This window comes from Phoenix dactylifera, chromosome 1 (assembly GCF_051530095.1).
Source record: "Phoenix dactylifera cultivar Ajwa chromosome 1, Ajwa_hap1_PhDact_Kaust_v1.1, whole genome shotgun sequence".
Classification (NCBI taxonomy): Eukaryota; Viridiplantae; Streptophyta; class Magnoliopsida; order Arecales; family Arecaceae; genus Phoenix; species Phoenix dactylifera.
In genome coordinates this window covers 47107792-47126157 of record NC_143190.1, presented here as the reverse complement: position 1 = coordinate 47126157, position 18366 = coordinate 47107792, and the positions used below count along the sequence as shown (strand labels likewise).

General features: G+C 39.8%; 1 protein-coding gene across 1 annotated transcript in view; it reads right to left on the bottom strand.

Moving 5' to 3' along the window:
* LOC103705642 (2-oxoglutarate and iron-dependent oxygenase domain-containing protein CP2-like) overlaps positions 1-18366 on the bottom strand; it is a 113402-nt gene that overhangs the window by 22637 nt on the left and 72399 nt on the right. The gene's annotated exons all lie outside the window — the stretch shown is intronic.

Sequence of the window (18366 nt, the reverse complement as noted above, 5' to 3'; positions counted from 1 at the left end):
AACCATCCTGGATCAATTGTGATGTTTTTCATGCTAATTCCATGACCGTGTTTAATCAAGGGCCATCTAATCATACTGCCTCAAAAAAAAAAAAAAAAGAAGAAGCATGAATTGCTCGCCAAATATCAATATATCTTGGTGATACTATCAATGTCATTCAGCTTATGGACCGTACATTATATAATAATTGCTTCTTACAATCATCAAGGTTATTGGTCAAGTGGGATCAATTACATGTTCAAAATTCTAAACCATATCTCTTGCTTTGGACTCTCATTCTTTCTTTTGCATGAAACATCTCAAGACTCGCAGTATGGATGTTCCATGATTTCTTTTTCTAATTTCCTTGATTTTGTCAGCTATTGATACAAGAATTATAGAATATGATGGGTGCCTTTTTTTTCCTGAAAGGCCATCTAAAAATTTATCAAGTAAATAAATCCCCTTCCAAAAGTACAACAAGCCTTACAAAGGGTCGGAACTTAAAACATTTACATGAAAGATGGTGGAAGGAAGGCAGGAAAAAAAAGAGAAGCAACTCAGGTGACAATCATATGTTCTTTGCCTTTGGGTTTCAAGAGAGTTGTCCAAGGCGATATATCATAAAACAAATATCCTCCAAACCTCTTCTATTATTTTAGTTGTGAAGATGGATAATCTCACATTACCCTCGAACCTAATCCACCAACAAGTTGCATTGGCCTAGTAGTATCGCGTTCTAGTATCAAGAACATATGCGGTGGTCTGGGCCTAGCCCAAACTGGCATTGGGTTCAATATTTGCATCTAAGTAGGCCCAAACATAACTTGGCCTGGATTTGCCAAAACCTAGATCCTTTACGCTTGCTCTGATTCCCGAATTAGATGGGGAAAAAAATAGAGGGAGAGAGACCCGGAGGTAGAGGGAGAGATTAGGCGCACAGATGCATGCGCACATGTGCACACGTACACACACGCGCGTGCGCGCACAAAGAGAGAGAGAAAGAGAGATAGATAGAGAGAGAGAGGCCTTTCAAATGTCCGATCTTCAGTTTGTTATACAAACCACCAAAACTCTACTTACAACTAATGGTTGATCAATTTGCTCCAATTCTATCATAAGCTAGATTAGTTGTTTCTAACACTATCTCTACCATCACTAATCTCACTAGGGTCTAGAACATTAGAAAATAATACTATGAAAAAAAAGTCAAAATGACACGATACACCAGGTATTTTATAGTTCAACAAAATTGCTTATACACACAAAGGGCACAATCAATACTCTTTTCAATTAACTTAGAAAAATAGCGAGCAACAAATCTTATAGGACAAGGTTCACAAGAATAATTAGTACTTAAGGATGCCCCCACAATCCTCTCTATTTATAGCATAGCCAACAGTGAAAATTGTTTATGTCACAACCAATTGGGCTCATATGGAACCTACAATGAATCTCCAAAAACCGATACATCCACTACCAACAACAAAAAGAAAAAAGCATATAAATTGGATCTTAATTAGATAAAACCTATGTGCCCAAATTAGTTGGAGCTACCAAATATTTGAACCCGCATGCTCGGTCCAGACATAGGGATTTCAAGAGCCGGTCATGTATACTTATTAAATTAAGAATGTCCAAGATCTAGATCTCGATCCTGTCGAGCCTATTAAATACAATTAGTATATAGGTTGAAGGTTGTAGTAAATAATGAACTCTTAACATCCAAGGTAAAGACTTCATCATGAGGATTAGTATTGAACTAAGATTGGTGTTAGATTAGCAAAACGGGCATCAAACAAATGTGATGCACATGCAAGATTTTAAGTAAAAGAAAATGGTAATGGTTGCTCAAATAAGATAATGGCGCCACAATTTTATGGCTTAGAAGTAAAAAAAAAAAAAAGTCATCTGATGGTGCTAATTAAATGGATATACATAAATTCAAGGTCCATAGGTTAAAAATCTTGGGAAAAAAGCTGACGGCAGCATGAGGATTTAAGATGCTGGAACCCAGCAAGCAGGTGAAATGCCATTATGAGTACCTTCAAGGGAAAGTAAATGATTGGGGCCGGGCCATCAAGAGCAGGTGGCTCTCGTCACAGTGAGATGGATGGAGCCAAGCACCACCACAGGCACGCGAAAATATCTCCTCGAACAACGCCGGTAGCACCGTCACAAAGCCCGTGGTACGGTCCCATCAACTTGGACCTTATCGTCTCGTGACCAAACGTTGAATTATTGAATCTTTATTAACTGTATCACTAAAAGATCTCGCGGCAACTTTTGGTGCGACTTTATTAATTAAAATTTTTTATATATACAGCGCGAGCTCACACCATACACATACGGCAGAAAAATCAAAAGGTTAACAAGTTGTCTGCGTTTTGTCTGCGTTTGTGCCTGTCAGCACTCTTCTAAATTCAATCGATCATCATAGTTGCATCACTCTTAAGCGTAGGCGCTGCCATCTCACTAAAACCCGCAGGTGATAGTAAATGCTTAACTATAGTCTTTAAACCGACCATCTCAAGCGCCCCATCTGTTAGATTTTTATTAAATAATGATTAAAAGTTTTCATACTTAAAATATATATACTATACATTTATGTTAATAAGGGAGTTTGGCTTGGTGGTTGGTGTGTTGTTTGAGTGGGAATGAGATAACAGGTTCGATTCCCATTCCCTCCTTTTTATTTCTATTACGTAAAGCTTGGTTTTCTTGTGCTCTTTGGGATGTTCCCTCCTTGTCCGAGCCGAGCTCGGTTCTCTTGTGCTCGTTGGGCCTGTGCTTGTCCGAGCCGAGGTTCTCTGCAGCCGAGCTGGGCATGTGCTTGTCCGAGCCGAGGTTCTCTGCAGCCGAGCTGTGCCTGTGCTTGTCCAAGCGAAGGTTCTTTGCGCATGTGCTTGTGCTCGCTGGGCCCTGCCCCTGTTTGTGTGCCTGTGCTCGTCCGACCCACCTCAACTGAAGCCAAGGGCGGCCCAATACATTTGGAGGCCTAAGGCGAACTCATTAAAAGAGGCCTTTTTTATTATTATTTAAATAATAAATTTTTTTTAATAAGTATAAAAATATTTTAAAATTTTTATTTAAAAATAATTCGTCTAGCTTTTTGAGAAGCAAAATTACTAATTAAACTTTTATACTCAAGATCCATTAAAATACTATTTTCAATCGATAATATAGCTAATCCATTTAATCTTTCTTGTGACATAGTTGATCGCAAATAAGATTTTATCAATTTTAATTTTGAAAAACTTCTTTCAGCAGAAGCAACTGTTACAGGTATTTAAAAATAATTCGTCTAGCTTTTTCTTTTTTTTTTGAGTTTTTCATACCCACAGTCATATTTTCTATTAGACATTTTAATCTATAAATAATATTATCAAACTAAGCAATTAAAAAAACACCACAAATAAATCAAAATATAAAAAACTTGATTGTGTCAAGAAAAACAAACTCGAGTCCGACAAGTAGTGCCGAACTTAATTGTGTCGAGAAGAGGCCGAATAGTGCCGAACTCGACGGCGAGAAGAGGCCGAACCGCCGAAGTCACAACCAACCTACATTTGGATCCAAAAAAAAATCAATTTAACTTGACTAAATAAAAATTAATTGGATCAAAAGATTAATTAGTAAAGTAAACTAGCTTAAGAGCTAACAGAGGAGGACGGTGGATTAGATTCTCACCGGGAATTGGGATCAGTGACAGTGATTCAGTAATTTCAGTGGGAAATTGGATGCTCACGGTCCAACGGACTGACAGAGGACGGTGGGCTGGGCAGTGACGGCGTCCACTGTGACGCAGTGTCAGTGTGTCACAGAGACACAGACTCACAGTGGATGGTGGGCTTGGAGTGAGCCGAGCTGCCGACTGCCGAGTGCCGAGGAGCGGAGGAGGCCGGAGCGGCGGAGCCCGGAGATCGGAGGATCCGAGGACGGCGAGGAGAGCTGGAGTCTGGAGAGGACTCCTCAGTCTCCTCTCAGAGGAGATCCGGCCGGCGGCTAGCCACTCGCCGGGTCTTCCGTCGGCTGAAGCCCGAAGGTTGGAGGACTGAGGAGTGAGGAGCCGAGGACGGCGACGTCGGGCGTCGGCCAGGAGAGGAGATCCAGCCGGCGGTCCAAGAGCTGGAGTCTGGAGAGGAGATCCGGCCGACGGGTTCTGCCTTCTTGGAGCCGGAGGAGGAGGACCGAGCCACCGAGGACGGTGGACTTTAGAGCGGAGCCGACTAGCCGAGGAGGCGAGGAGGCCAGAGGCCCGGAGCCCGGAGGCCGGAGGTCGGAGCCTCGGAGGAGCCGAGGACGACGAGTCGTCGGAGTCGACGAGGACAGATGGAGCGGTGCTGCGACTGCGAGCGTGCGACGGTGCGAGTCTGCCGAAAACTGGAGAAGGGGGATTGGGATTTGGGAGAACTGAGAAGGGGGGAGAGAAGGTCCGACCGTCCGAAGGAGGGAGGAAATACCCATAACCCGTTGCAGCTCGGTACTGGTGCTCTGGTAGCCGTCGCCTCGCCCACTGCCCAGCACCCAGCTACGACTGTCACAGTGTCACTCTAGGCTCTAGCCATCGCCCATCGGAGACCGGAGACGGATGGGAAAGGGAAAGGCAGAGCCGCAGAAGGCTACGGTCCGCTGGGTCATGGGTGGGTGTCAAGGACTCAAGGAGTTCCAGACTTCCATCCCGGCTTAAAAAAAAAAAAAAAAACTATGCTGTGGTTCCATGGGTCGGGGGCCTTCCATGGGCCGGGGGCCTTAGGCGACCGCCTCAGTCGCCTAAGGCCCGAGCCGGCCCTGACTGAAGCGCGAAGAGCCGAGGCCGAGGTCGGACCACAGGTGTGATGAGCCCAGAGGAGCCGAGGTCGGACAACAGGTACGATGAGCCAAGAGGTGCGTGGGCCGTGCCTCGCACCCATAGCACGAGGAGCCACGTCGCTTCCTCTTTAGCACCTCTTCGCAACCAACCTCGCATCCGCTGGCCATACTCCCAGTGTTTTTTCAAACTTTCTTACCGGTTTCGACCGTTGGATCGTTTTTGGGTCGCGTCTGTCCCGAAGAAGTCTATAAATAGACCTCTTCGGATTAGACAGTATATAGAAAATTGAAAACAGAGAACTTCTATTCTTCCTGTTTGCTGTTTTTCTTTCAATCAACGGGCTTGCTGCATACTGATTCTGGGTTCGAAGGCTTCTTTGATCCGTGCAAATCATTGAGGCAGAAGGAACAATGCGAGAGGCTGTTGTATCTCAGGAGTAGAACGCCATCTAAGCCTAGTGCACTGTAAGGCGGCGAAATCTACTTCAAGAAAAGTGACCAACATACCACGCCTCAGCATCTCGGGTTCCATTTTTCCACTTTCTCTATTTATTTTCTCTAAGCCTATTTCTGCGTATTATTTATTGAAGTAGAGTATTATAGATTTAAAATTTTCTGGGACAGTATATTCCCAACATTCTTGAAGTAGATTTCTTCCTACATATAATAGGCTAGTACTTAGAGTTACCCCAATGGCCAATGCAAGTGACCCGGTTCCTCCTGAAAAACTTAATGGAAATAACTTTAAACGTTGGAGACAGAAGATGGAAATCTTCTTAACCACACTTGGGTTATTTTCCATAATCTTTGACTCTCCTCCAAATGAGGAAGAGAATGAACCAGCTAGAACTTGTAATTTGGAGGAATTTAAGAAGAAAGACTACCTGTGTAGGAGAAGGATTCTGTCCTATCTTACTGATCCCCTTTTTGATGTCTACTGCACTTTTAAAACCTCCAAGGAGATTTGGGATGATCTTAATAAGAAATATGGTATCCAAGATGCCGGAATGGACAAGTATGCTGCTAGTCAATTCCTGTCTTATAAGATGGTTGACACCAAGCCCGTAGTTGACCAAGCCCATGAGTTAACAGTGATTTATCATGAATTAGGCTTAAGGGGAATGGGAATAACTGAGAGCCTTCAAGTTGCTTGTACCATTGATAAGCTCCCACCTTCTTGGAAAGACTTTGGGTTATCCCTGAAACATAAAACCGAGGATATGACAATGAAAACCCTATTGTCTGCCATTAGGATCCAAGAACAACACCTTGAGAAAGATAATGAGCAACTCATGAATCCTGAGCTTCTAACCAAGGTGAACTTTGTAGAAGGCCAGAATAAGACCCATAAGTTCAAGAACTCCAAATTTGAAAAGGGTGGACCTGGAAACAAAAGAAAACTTATGAAGCCAAAACACCATATCAATAAGAATGATCGGAAGCCGATTTGCTACAATTGTGGGAAACTCGGTCATATGGCTCGAGTATGCCGGATGAAGAAGAAGAAGTATCAGAACTATGAACATGCGCCTTCTCAACCTGCAAATCCACAAACCAACATGGTGCTATCCAGTACTGGTCTTACTAGTACTGATGATCGGTATGTAACTTTAAGTCCAGAATTAAATTTGGCAATTTGCTCTACCGATTGGTTAGTGGATACAGGTGCGAATGTTCATATGTGTACTGATCATACCCTTTTTACTACTTATCAGGTCCGGAGCGGCCTAACAGTAACTATGGGGAACTCCACCTCGGCACGAGTGCTTGAAACTGGAAAAGTACTTCTAAGGCTTACGTCTGGAAATGTGCTTACACTATTTAATGTGTACCATGTGCCCGATGGAAGGAGAAATCTGATCAGTGGATCTCTTCTAAATAGGAGTGGTTATTCTTTGTTATTTCAATCTAAGAAAGTGATTATAACAAAGAATGGAACATTTGTAGGCAAAGGCTATGAGTGTGATGGCTTGTATATAATAAATAATGTATCTTTGGATTTTCCTTCTGATAACAATAATAAAATTGTGCTTTCAATATGTTCTTCATCTCTTTGGCATGCTAGATTAGGACATGTGAATAATAATACTATTAAAAGAATGATTAGCTCTGGTTTATTGCCTAATGTTTCATTAAATGAAAAGGAAAGGTGTCAAATTTGTGTTCAATCTAAACAACCTAGAAAACCATTTAAAATAGTAAATAGAAATTCAACTTTATTAGAATTAATACATTCAGATGTATGTGATCTAAATGGAACTTTGACTAAAGGGGGTAGAAGGTATTTCATTACCTTCATAGATGATTATTCTAAGTATTGTCAAGTTTATTTAATGAAATCTAAAGATGAAGCATTTGAGATGTTTAAGACTTATAAATCTTTAGTAGAAAATCAACTTGACAAGAGAATAAAGATTCTCAGGTCAGACAGAGGAGGAGAATACACCTCTAATAACTTGAATGAATTCTGTAGAGTTAATGGAATTCTACATGAAGTTACACCTCCCTATTCACCTCAGTCTAATGGAGTGGCTGAAAGGAAAAATAGGACTCTGCAAAATATGGTAAGATCTTTGCTTGCCAACTCAGGTTTACCTGAGGTTTGGTGGGGGGAAGCAATGCTTACTGCATATTTCCTGCTTAATAGGGTTCTATTTAAAGGTTCTAATAAATCTCCTTATGAACTTTGGAAAGGAAGAAAACCTAACCTAAACTTTGTAAAAGTTTGGGGTTGTTTGGCTAAGGTTAATATTCCTTTAATCAAGAAAAGAAAATTAGGACCTAATACTTTTGATGCTGTGTTTCTTGGTTATTCTCTTAATAGTGTTACTTATAGGTTCTTAGTCATTAATTCTGATATTAATGGCATAGATAAGAATACTATAATTGAATATAAAGATGCTTCTTTCTTTGAAGACATTTTTCCATTTAAGGATAAAATAGAAAAGCATGTAATAGATAGATCTAATGATGCATCTTGTAGTTCGCCATCTAATTCTCTAATTATTCCTAATAATGAAAATGAAAATGAACTTAATGATATTAATGAACTTGGTAAAGGAAAAAGAATTAGGAAAAAGAAAGATTTTGGATCTGATTTCTATACTTTTATGGTTGAAGATGATCCTAAAACTTATAAAGATGCTATGAATTCATTAGATTCTATGTTTTGGAAGGAAGCTATTAATAGTGAAATGAATTCACTTATGACCAATAAAACATGGTTTTTAACTGACTTACCACCTGGTAGTAAGGCTATAGATTGTAAATGGATATTTAAGAAGAAATTAAGACCTGATGGTTCTATTGAAAAATATAAAGCAAGATTAGTTGCTAAGGGCTTTTCTCAGAAAGAGGGTATTGACTACTTTGATACATATTCTCCTGTAACTAGGATAACCACAATTCGTACTTTAATTGCACTGGCTTCAATCCATAATTTGATAATTCATCAAATGGATGTCAAGACTGCCTTCCTTCATGGTGATTTAGAGGAAGAGATCTATATGGATCAGCCAGAGGGATATGTGGCTCAAGGACATGAAAGAAAAGTTTGTAGGTTAGTCAAATCCCTCTATGGTTTAAAACAAGCTCCTAAGCAATGGCATAGGAAATTTGATAAAATAATTGTTTCTTATGGCTTTAAAGCAAATGAATCAGATAAGTGCTTATATTCAAAGTTAGAAAATGATTCATGTATTATCTTGTGTTTATATATTGATGATATTTTAATTTTTGGTACTGATATGAATATGGTGACTGATATCAAAACTTTCTTGTCTAATAATTTTGATATGAAAGATTTAGGTCAGGCAGAGGTAATTCTTGGTAACAGGATTACCAGAATACCTGATGGTATAATTTTTGATCAATCACAATATATTGAGAAAATATTGAAGAAATTTGATAAGTACAACTGTAAACTAGTGAGTACACCTTATGAGCATGGTTTGAACTTGAAGTGCAATAAAGGTGATCCAGTGGCCCAAGAGAAATATGCTCAAATTATTGGGACACTGATGTATGTTGCAAATACAAGTAGACCTGACATTTCTTATGCTATAGGAAAGCTCAGTAGGTTTAATAGTTGCCCTAGTCTTAGTCACTGGGAAGCACTGGATAGAGTACTTAGATACTTGAGAGGTACCATGTATTATGGTTTACATTACTCAAGATTTCCCGCTGTACTTGAAGGATACAGTGATGCTAGTTGGATCACTGATTCAGTGAATCGAAAAGGAACTAGTGGATACATATTCATGTTGGGTGGTGCAGCTGTTGCTTGGAGATCATTCAAACAAACTGTGATCACAAGATCCACTATGGAGGCTGAGATTGTAGCCTTAGATTCTGCAAGTCAAGAAGCAGAATGGTTTAAGAATCTTATGTCTGAAATACCTATTATGGAAAAGCCTATATCTGCTATCTCTTTGTTATGTGATAATGAAGCTGCAATTAATACTTGTAGAAATACTGAGTATAACAAGAGAAACAGAAGACACATTAGTGTGAGACATAAGACTATTAGATACCTAATTAAAAATGGTATCATAACTTTGGAATTTGTTGGATCTAAAGATAACCTAGCAGATCCTTTAACTAAAGGACTGGCTAGAAGCAAAGTCATAGAAACATCAAAGGGGATGGGACTGAAACCCATAAGGAATCATTGACAATGGCAACCCAACCTATTCTGACTGGAGATCCCAAGATGAAAGGTTCAACGGAAAAAACAAGTTGTTTAATGATTAGTTAGCACTATTATAAAATGACTTTATGTCATTTGGTCTCTCCCTGTGATGTGAGTGCTAAATACAGCAGAGGTATACGGAAGAGTTTAAAACTCTGAATGAGTCCGAGTCTATGGCAAGGTGCCGTGCTGCGAGCACCCTTGGAGGACTCACCTATGTGAGTGTGACTGTGTGGCCGCAGTCTATGGGGATAAGGGTTTAACCCCTAGAGCACTCATGAAACTGAGATATTGGTGCATAAGGCCAGAAAAAGCACCACCTATAATGAACCCAGTATTTGCATTTGTCATGGGTGAAGTATATAGAAATCTGAACCAAAGAATTTGGTTCAAAGCTTTTTAGCTACCACTATACCTTTCAGATGAAAATATACTTTCACTAGGTAAAGGTTCAAAGCCGCAAGCTACCTTTATTGAAGTCGTGACATAAACAAGCCCAGTTTGACTATTTTTTTTTATTTTATAAAGTTTTGAAAACATTTTAATCAGGTGGGGGAATGTTAGATTTTTATTAAATAATGATTAAAAGTTTTCATACTTAAAATATATATATTATACATATATGTTAATAAGGGAGTTTGGCTTGGTGGTTGGTGTGTTGTTTGAGTGGGGATGAGATAACAGGTTCGATTCCCATTCCCTCCTTTTTATTTCTATTACGTAAAGCTTGGTTTTCTTGTGCTCTTTGGGATGTTCCCTCCTTGTCCGAGCCGAGCTCGGTTCTCTTGTGCTCGTTGGGCCTGTGCTTGTCCGAGCCGAGGTTCTCTGCAGCCGAGCTGGGCATGTGCTTGTCCGAGCCGAGGTTCTCTGCAGCCGAGCTGTGCCTGTGCTTGTCCGAGCGAAGGTTCTTTGCGCATGTGCTTGTGCTCGCTGGGCCCTGCCCCTGCTTGTCCAAGGTTTTGTGTGCCTGTGCTCGTCCGACCCACCTCAACTGAAGCGCGAAGAGCCGAGGCCGAGGTCGGACCACAGGTGTGATGAGCCCAGAGGAGCCGAGGTCGGACAACGGGTACGATGAGCCAAGAGGTGCGTGGGCCGTGCCTAGCACCCATAGCACGAGGAGCCACGTCGCTTCCTCGTTAGCACCTCTTCGCAACCAACCTCGCATCCGCTGGCCATACTCCCAGTGTTTTTTCAAACTTTCTTACCGGTTTCGACCGTTGGATCGTTTTTGGGTCGCGTCTGTCCCGAAGAAGTCTATAAATAGACCTCTTCGGATTAGACAGTATATAGAAAATTGAAAACAGAGAACTTCTATTCTTCCTGTTTGCTGTTTTTCTTTCAATCAACGGGCTTGCTGCATACTGATTCTGGGTTCGAAGGCTTCTTTGATCCGTGCAAATCATTGAGGCAGAAGGAACAGTGCGAGAGGTTGTTGTATCTCAGGAGTAGAACGCCATCTAAGCCTAGTGCACTGTAAGGCGGCGAAATCTACTTCAAGGAAAGTGACCAACATACCACGCCTCAGCATCTCGGGTTCCATTTTTTCACTTTCTCTATTTATTTTCTCTAAGCCTATTTCTGCGTATTATTTATTGAAGTAGAGTATTATAAATTTAAAATTTTCTGGGACAGTATATTCCCAACACCTTCGGCGTTCGATTGCGACTTAGACTACACCAGCCTCTACCGCGGACGAGCCTTGCTGACTTGGGCCACATCGACCTCCGCCAACAGGTTGTCTCTAGGACCAATCTTGCAAAAATAATATTCCTCTTCGAGTAGCTCGCAGCTCAACACCACTGGCTGGCTGTATTTTTTTTCTGTTGCAATGAGTCTAGGCTCATGATCTCTTATCATAAAACTTATTCAATCTCTATTTCCAACGCTAGCAATACTGTTATCGAAATTGACCACCACGAAAATGAATTTTGCTTATAAAAGGTATGGCTTCAGCTCAATCGTTTCACGTCGGACCGAACGATGGCATAACCATGTGGATGATGCGACGGATGCCCGGGGGACCTTGGCTACCCGGAGGGGGACAGAAGGGAACATCGAAGTCCAGCATTATACTAGCTATTAACCAACTATTTCAGTGGTTTTCATTCATCATCATGCACCGTCGTGGAAGAGCAGCAATAATTTCGTCAAAGGTTGAGGGCCCTGTCTTTTTTTTTTGTAAAAAAAAGAGAGACATAAAATATGAGGAAGTAAGGCGCTTCTCCCGAGGATTTTATTAGATTTTGATTATGATAGCACGGCTGAGGGCCCTGTCAAACAAGGCCAAGTTGCGACAAGGCGACGTCCCAACTTCAGCCACTTCCTCGTGAACCTGTAGCCATGATTCTGTGCTTCGCTTCCAAACGGCAGAACTTGTCGTGCCACAGCAATCCAAATGCTACATCATCATGATTTAAGAATGCCGGAAATTATACCCCCACCACATAATTATATAATTGCGAATCACAGCCACTCGTTTCTATAAATTTTATTTATCAAGTACTGGAGCTGAAATTAGATAAGATACAAATCGGATATAGTATATCTATTTTTATAATTACAAGCATCTATAACTTCTCTACTCATTTATATTTCTCTTGCATGCTGAATTGTGAGATTTAGTTGAAAGCCAGCTTCGATGGGCTAATGTAACTTTCTATGTGCATGTAGCGGAGGATCCAAAACATTTCGGAAGATGATTTTACTTATTTCTGATATTTATGAATAATAGCTTGGAAAACTTTCTTCTATCAATCTCTAGAGGCATTCTCTACCTAAATGTGCATGCTGCTATGTTTTCCTAGAAACCTCCTCAGAAAGGTTGTAAACTGAATTTTAGGTTTTGGGTTAATTTCAGACCAAATTATCATCTTTGTTCTCAACAATCCTTTAAAAATCATGCTTTATATATAGTCGTTCTAGATTCGTTTTAAAGCATTTTGCTCTCTGGCTGTCTTTTCACTCATGAACTCTATGCATGAAGGTTTTGCACATAGAATACCTTGGTGCATTCAATGTTAATGGCATCTCAATGTATTTCTCAAAACATTGTACGTGCATCTTTGAATGGTTGACAAAAGTGGGCGGAGAGAAGTTTAAGGAGCCAACCGACCCTATAGTATCCAACATGGGACGGATGAGATTCAAGAGTATCTAAATAAATCTCATAAAATATTAAAATAAAAATATTAAAATAAAAATGTAATATAAGAATATTACCATTTTTTTGCATAAAAAACCATTATTACTTCTTATTATAACATAAATAAAAGTAATCGTGAATTAACTATTCTTGAAGAGTTTGTGGAAAAATTATTGAATATAGTGACACCCAAAATTTAAATTTTAAATATCTTTAACAATAAAAATTTAGAAATATCATAGTAAATAAATTAAATTCATTTTTTATTTTTGGTAAAAATTATTTTTTAATAAAAATAATGATTAAAATATGAATATTAAAATGTACATCAAGCACTTATTGATATGAATGTACATTAATAAGTTAAATAAACAATTCTTATTTAATAACAATAAATAAAATGTAGCTTGGTGGTTAAGAGATGAATTCAGCAAATAGCGATTGAAACTTTAAGAGCACTTACATATTTTGTATTGTTTTCCTCTATCTACAAGATATTCGATCTTCCATATAACCCCTTTAATCTATTGTTTAAACGTTTCAGATAATATATTCATTCACCAATGATTTCATATAGTAATAAGCTTGACTATTTGGATAAGGAGTGAAAGATATTTTCATATTTTATTTAATCAAATTCATATATACGCCACAATCGTATCGATCCAAAGGTTAAGACCTTCTCTTTGATACATGCGTGGATTCCAAGTATGGTCTTATAATCATGGTCGACAAAGTTTTCAAAATAAAAGATGCCTTAAAACGCGATGATTAGATAAAACTAACCAATCAAAACATCTCTATTGGCATCGATGAAGCACACCTGATGGAGTCCATCTTTTGAACAGCTCCATAAGTCTCCACATCCGACACGAACACGCCAATGTATATATTATTCTACGTCTATGAATCGGGTGGCGACACGTTACTTTGCATCGTCACCAATATCCATGCGTGTCGGCTCATGATAAAGGCCCGATTAGAACAAAACATCATCACAATGATTAAAAAAATAGAAAGAATGTGGTCACTACTGTCCTCCAGTTGATGAGAAGATTCTTGGCCAACCTACCTTCCCAAGTCCCTACCCTAAAAGGGAAGATTCCATCAAGCCGCTGGAGTCCAAATTACCTCACGACGCCACCTTACATCTCCATGAAAAAAGCGAAAACGGACACTGCCATCCCCTTACTCCATTTCCTCATGCACGAGGTCCTGCAATTATGACACTCATGGAGATTTTTTTTTGGGCTCGTGCTGCATGCAATATGAACTGCTGGCAACTATAAGCTGCCCTCATACGCTATACGAAGTCATTCTATGAGATGTCACACTGAAATGTTATCGAGTTTTATATGATTTTTCTGTTTTATACTTATCGATGTGATTATCACTCGGAACAAGAAGAAAACTACAGAAGCTAGCTATAAAATTTTCTTGGTTGATATTTTTGTATTACTTCAGCATTGACATTTGAGCTTGTTTAGATATAAAGCAAGCACTTAGAACACTTAAAGGCTTCCAAATACAAGTTCATGAGTTGAATAACATGCATGCTGAGCTCAAGCGTAAAATGAGCCAAGCCTGAATTTGAATATCTCTTCCGCGTGACTAGTTGACGAGCAGCTCAAAAAAGCCCTCCTTTCTTTTGCAGCATGACATGCATGAATGAGGATACACAGATATTATGGCCAAAACCATAAAGATCACGCCTGAGTGGTTAACTTTTATGTACGCCTCTCGAGTGGAGCGTCGTTCATCGAACTCAGACGCCACTTGACTTTGGTGCGGGTTCCACAAGCCAAGTGGAACAAAGGATAACGGAGAGGTGGTCCATCGGGAGCCAAAGGCTGCAAAAGGTGTACGTGCTTGTTCCATGTTCCAAAAAAACTTTTGCGCCGCAGAATACGGTACCATTATTAGTTCATATTCCAAAAAGAATAAGAATTATTCATCTTCGAGATGGATGAAGCAGCAGCTATTCATTATGGTACCATATTCTGTGGTGCAAAAGTTGTACTGTAGAGGATCCGAAGTCAGAGAGGCCCCGGGGGTCACGACACATGGACCAACTGGGGCCCCCGCCCCATTATGCTTCTGAAACGGACGGATGGAGCAGTGTAAAATAGAGATGGGATAGGAAGATAAGGTGCAGGTGGGAAAGCTTGGAGTTTGCCATGCTTCTGGGCTAGTTGCATGAATCGCCCATATCCCTAACGCAATCCTCTTTAACGTATTGACTCCATGTGGGCCCACTCCTTTCAGTACGTGGCCCCACCATGCATATTACATCTTCCTTCAGCTGTCCGATCCACCTAAAAACTTTTGCAAGTCGGTGCATGCACCATCAGCTAATCATGGTGCATGGAATCGGGGCAAAACCAGGAGAAATATACTCCCTTTGCACTTGAGTCACCGTTCTACCTCACACCCTTCTATAAATGGGAGGGTGTGGAAGACTCCTTTTGGTACTTGTAGGCTTCAAGACTCTTTTTTGTATACATATTTTCTTTCTAGTCCAATTCCATTTGTTCATCTGTTTTCTCTATTCTGCAATCATCCTGCTGCTCTTGTTGTCAGCAAGAGGGGAAAGGAGCCATCCGGTGATGCTGTTGACAGAAGATAGAGAGCACAGATGATGGCATGCGCACTTTGCATCTCACTCCTTTGTGCTCTCTATGCTTCTGTCATCACCTTCGGCCCCTTGCTGAATCCACTTTAATTAGTACTTGAATGATTTTGACTGCACTGATGTTGTATGTATTTCATTCCAGAGTATATTGAGAAAGGCTTCGATCGAATGCTGGAGCAAAAGCTTCAGGGACCTACCATTAGTTCCTCTGGTTTGGCTGTTATTTAGTTTTATGCTTATGGCTTGGTTGTTCTTTAACTTCTTTGCTTCCAAGTTCTTTCTCTTCTTCTTTGACTTTGGGCTTGTTCTTTTAAATTATCATAGCTGATGTTTGGCAAAGTACTTTTAATTCTTACATATTTATCTTTCAGTTATCATGTTTAAGGTTTTGCTGCTATCGTGAAAATATTCTGATGCAGCTGCTATCTCAAGTTGCTGGGACTGACACCTCTCCCAGGACGATAACTTCCTATCTACTACGATAATGGGAATTCTGGGGGATGGCGTCTCCACCCCCAAGTTATCCTTCAACTCCATCTTCATGTGCACTGGACATGCAACTCAGCACGACATAACCCTTTAATATAGAACTTAAATCAATATTAAAGAGCACGAGAATGCCTTAAGATGCTAATTTCTCACTCCAAAAGGGAGGAAGAAACCTAAGGGACCTCATAGTACAATTCATAAAAAAATCCTAGTAGAGAACTTGTGCTTCGATGATTTTGTTATGGCAGGTATTTAACTTTGTTCTCATTTCTGAACTTGAACTTCCATTAGGGTGATCGCGATCTTTCAGCTGATAGTTTCAACTAACTGCTCAATATTTCAGATCCTTAAAATTAATGACAATTTATGCGAGTGAGATTAGCATTCATCACCTGAAGGCATCCTGATGATGAGTCCAAGAACAACATCTCTCCCAGATGCTTGCTTGTAATCTTGGTTCAAATAGTACCATGACTTGAAACATCTAATTAAATGAAACTGACTATACGTTGACCTTCATGTAGGGATCTCCCTTTCCTCCTTATTTCATGAATTGTCGAGTTGTTGGTTGGTTTGTAGATCATCTTCGATTTTTCTTGTTTACCCCAGTTTTAATGGACTCTTTGTTTAATTTTTTTTTAATTGAAAGTGGTGGCTTAGTTTAGATAGTTATGATATAGTTATGATATCTGATTAACGTGAGACTGGCTTCTATTATAACTTTTCTTGTTAGCAGCTTAGTTGTATTAATATTGTTTAAATGCGTATGAAGATGCGAAGCAATATCCATTCCCCCCACCCCACCCCCTTCTCTCCAGTTTCATTTTGGTACTTCTAGAAGAACATCTAGCTATACATAAACAAAGCAAACCTACATTCTACCTCCATTGATCTTATGAAATATTCAGTAGCAGGAACATATATGGCGTATACACTAACAGAGTAAACTTATGCTTGGATCATCTCGAGCAAAAGAAAGGAAAAGAGTTGGGAATCTGTCTTTTCGATTAGAATGGAATTTTGTCTGAGCACTGTATAGTGAAGAAATTAATGCGGCAAAGGCAGTGCGAAGTGGTGGCTGTTGCCAGTGGGTAAGTCACCAGCCGCAAAGATAAAAATTGTCCAGTTCCTAGGCATGCACCGGGAATGGTGGTCTCAGCAAAGATTCCCATGGCCAAGTAAAAAGCATCGGTTTGAGCTAGGTAGCTCTTCTTCTTCTTTATATATGTATATATATATATTTATCTTATTGAATGAATTGGTCGGGAGCTGAACAACATTGATCTCTCCCATTTCATATTGCTTAAATGTGTGAATTTTTTAGCCAAAAAAAAAAAGAAGAGAAGAGAGTGAGTGTCAGTATGATGTGCGACGCAAACTTGAAATAGACGGGATTACGTTACACTCTGAACATATCAGGAGTTAGAATGAGTTGTTCTCGAGACCTTAGCATGAAAGTAACAAGAAAAGATAGGTCGAGATAGTTTTCTTTGAAAGATTTGTGATGGCATTCAAGATGATATTCTAAGTTTGCCTAAAAGAAAATGACAATTCAAAGCTAATGTTATCATAATTGAAGGTTGGGATCCAATTAATCTAGTCTGCAAGTGTTACAAGAATTGCAACAACAATATTGTATCATTCTCTTGGTAAACAATAGCTATAAAGTTTTTTCTCCTTTCTCTGGGTAGTAAAAATCCATAAAAATGGGAGATCTCAACTGTTCTTCTCGAGAGAGATGACTTTTTTCTTCGTTGAAGCCACACTCAACTCTAGCTCTATAAAAATAAAATTAATATGGATAGAAATTCTTCATGTTAACATCAATTCAATCAAACGTAACACTAGCTTGGATTTCAATGTTTTCTTCGAAGATTTCTATGCAAAAATTGACAGCCTTGAATCCTCCCCCAAATAACTTAAAGCTCAAATTGTAAGGGATGAAATTGCCGAGATGAAATCCCACACCTATACAAAAGACTGGTCCATAGCATACATAGTTTGGCTTGTGTTCTTTTTTGAGTTCCAAGTATGGCTACTTTATGCAACTCAGTAACACAACTAGCAGAACTTTTCGTACCAAAATTAGTGATGCTCCAGGCACCATGACCTAGTCTATCATTAACATTATACTTCACTTTGTGAAGCCTTGATCCTTTTTGGTTGTTTTTCAGTGTTTCCACGTCCTACGTCTTAGATTTTTAAGTTGGTCATGCTGGTTATAAGAGTCCAAGAATCTTGCACGAGGATAGCATGGCAAGAGCACCAGACATCTCACTGGGCATTAGTCATTAAGATGGGGAATACTCCAGCAAATTATACCCTCTATATGGCGTGTGCCAATGTGGCCGTGCACCATGCCAATGATCTTGTATCTTGCTGTTCGTGGAGCAATCACAGAGACAAGCACATGATGAATAGGGCTCACAAGAAGGAGATAAGGTGATTGACATGGTGCAGGGCCACTTGGTTCATGGGGTATAGGGTATAATTTCTTGTAGACAAGGTGATTGTGTTATCCTAACTTTTAGCTAGATATCTGGAGATGCTAGCCTCCTGGATAAGGTTCGACGTTAAACAGGACATGCGAACATTTTTATATGATAATAGACTAGAGCCTAG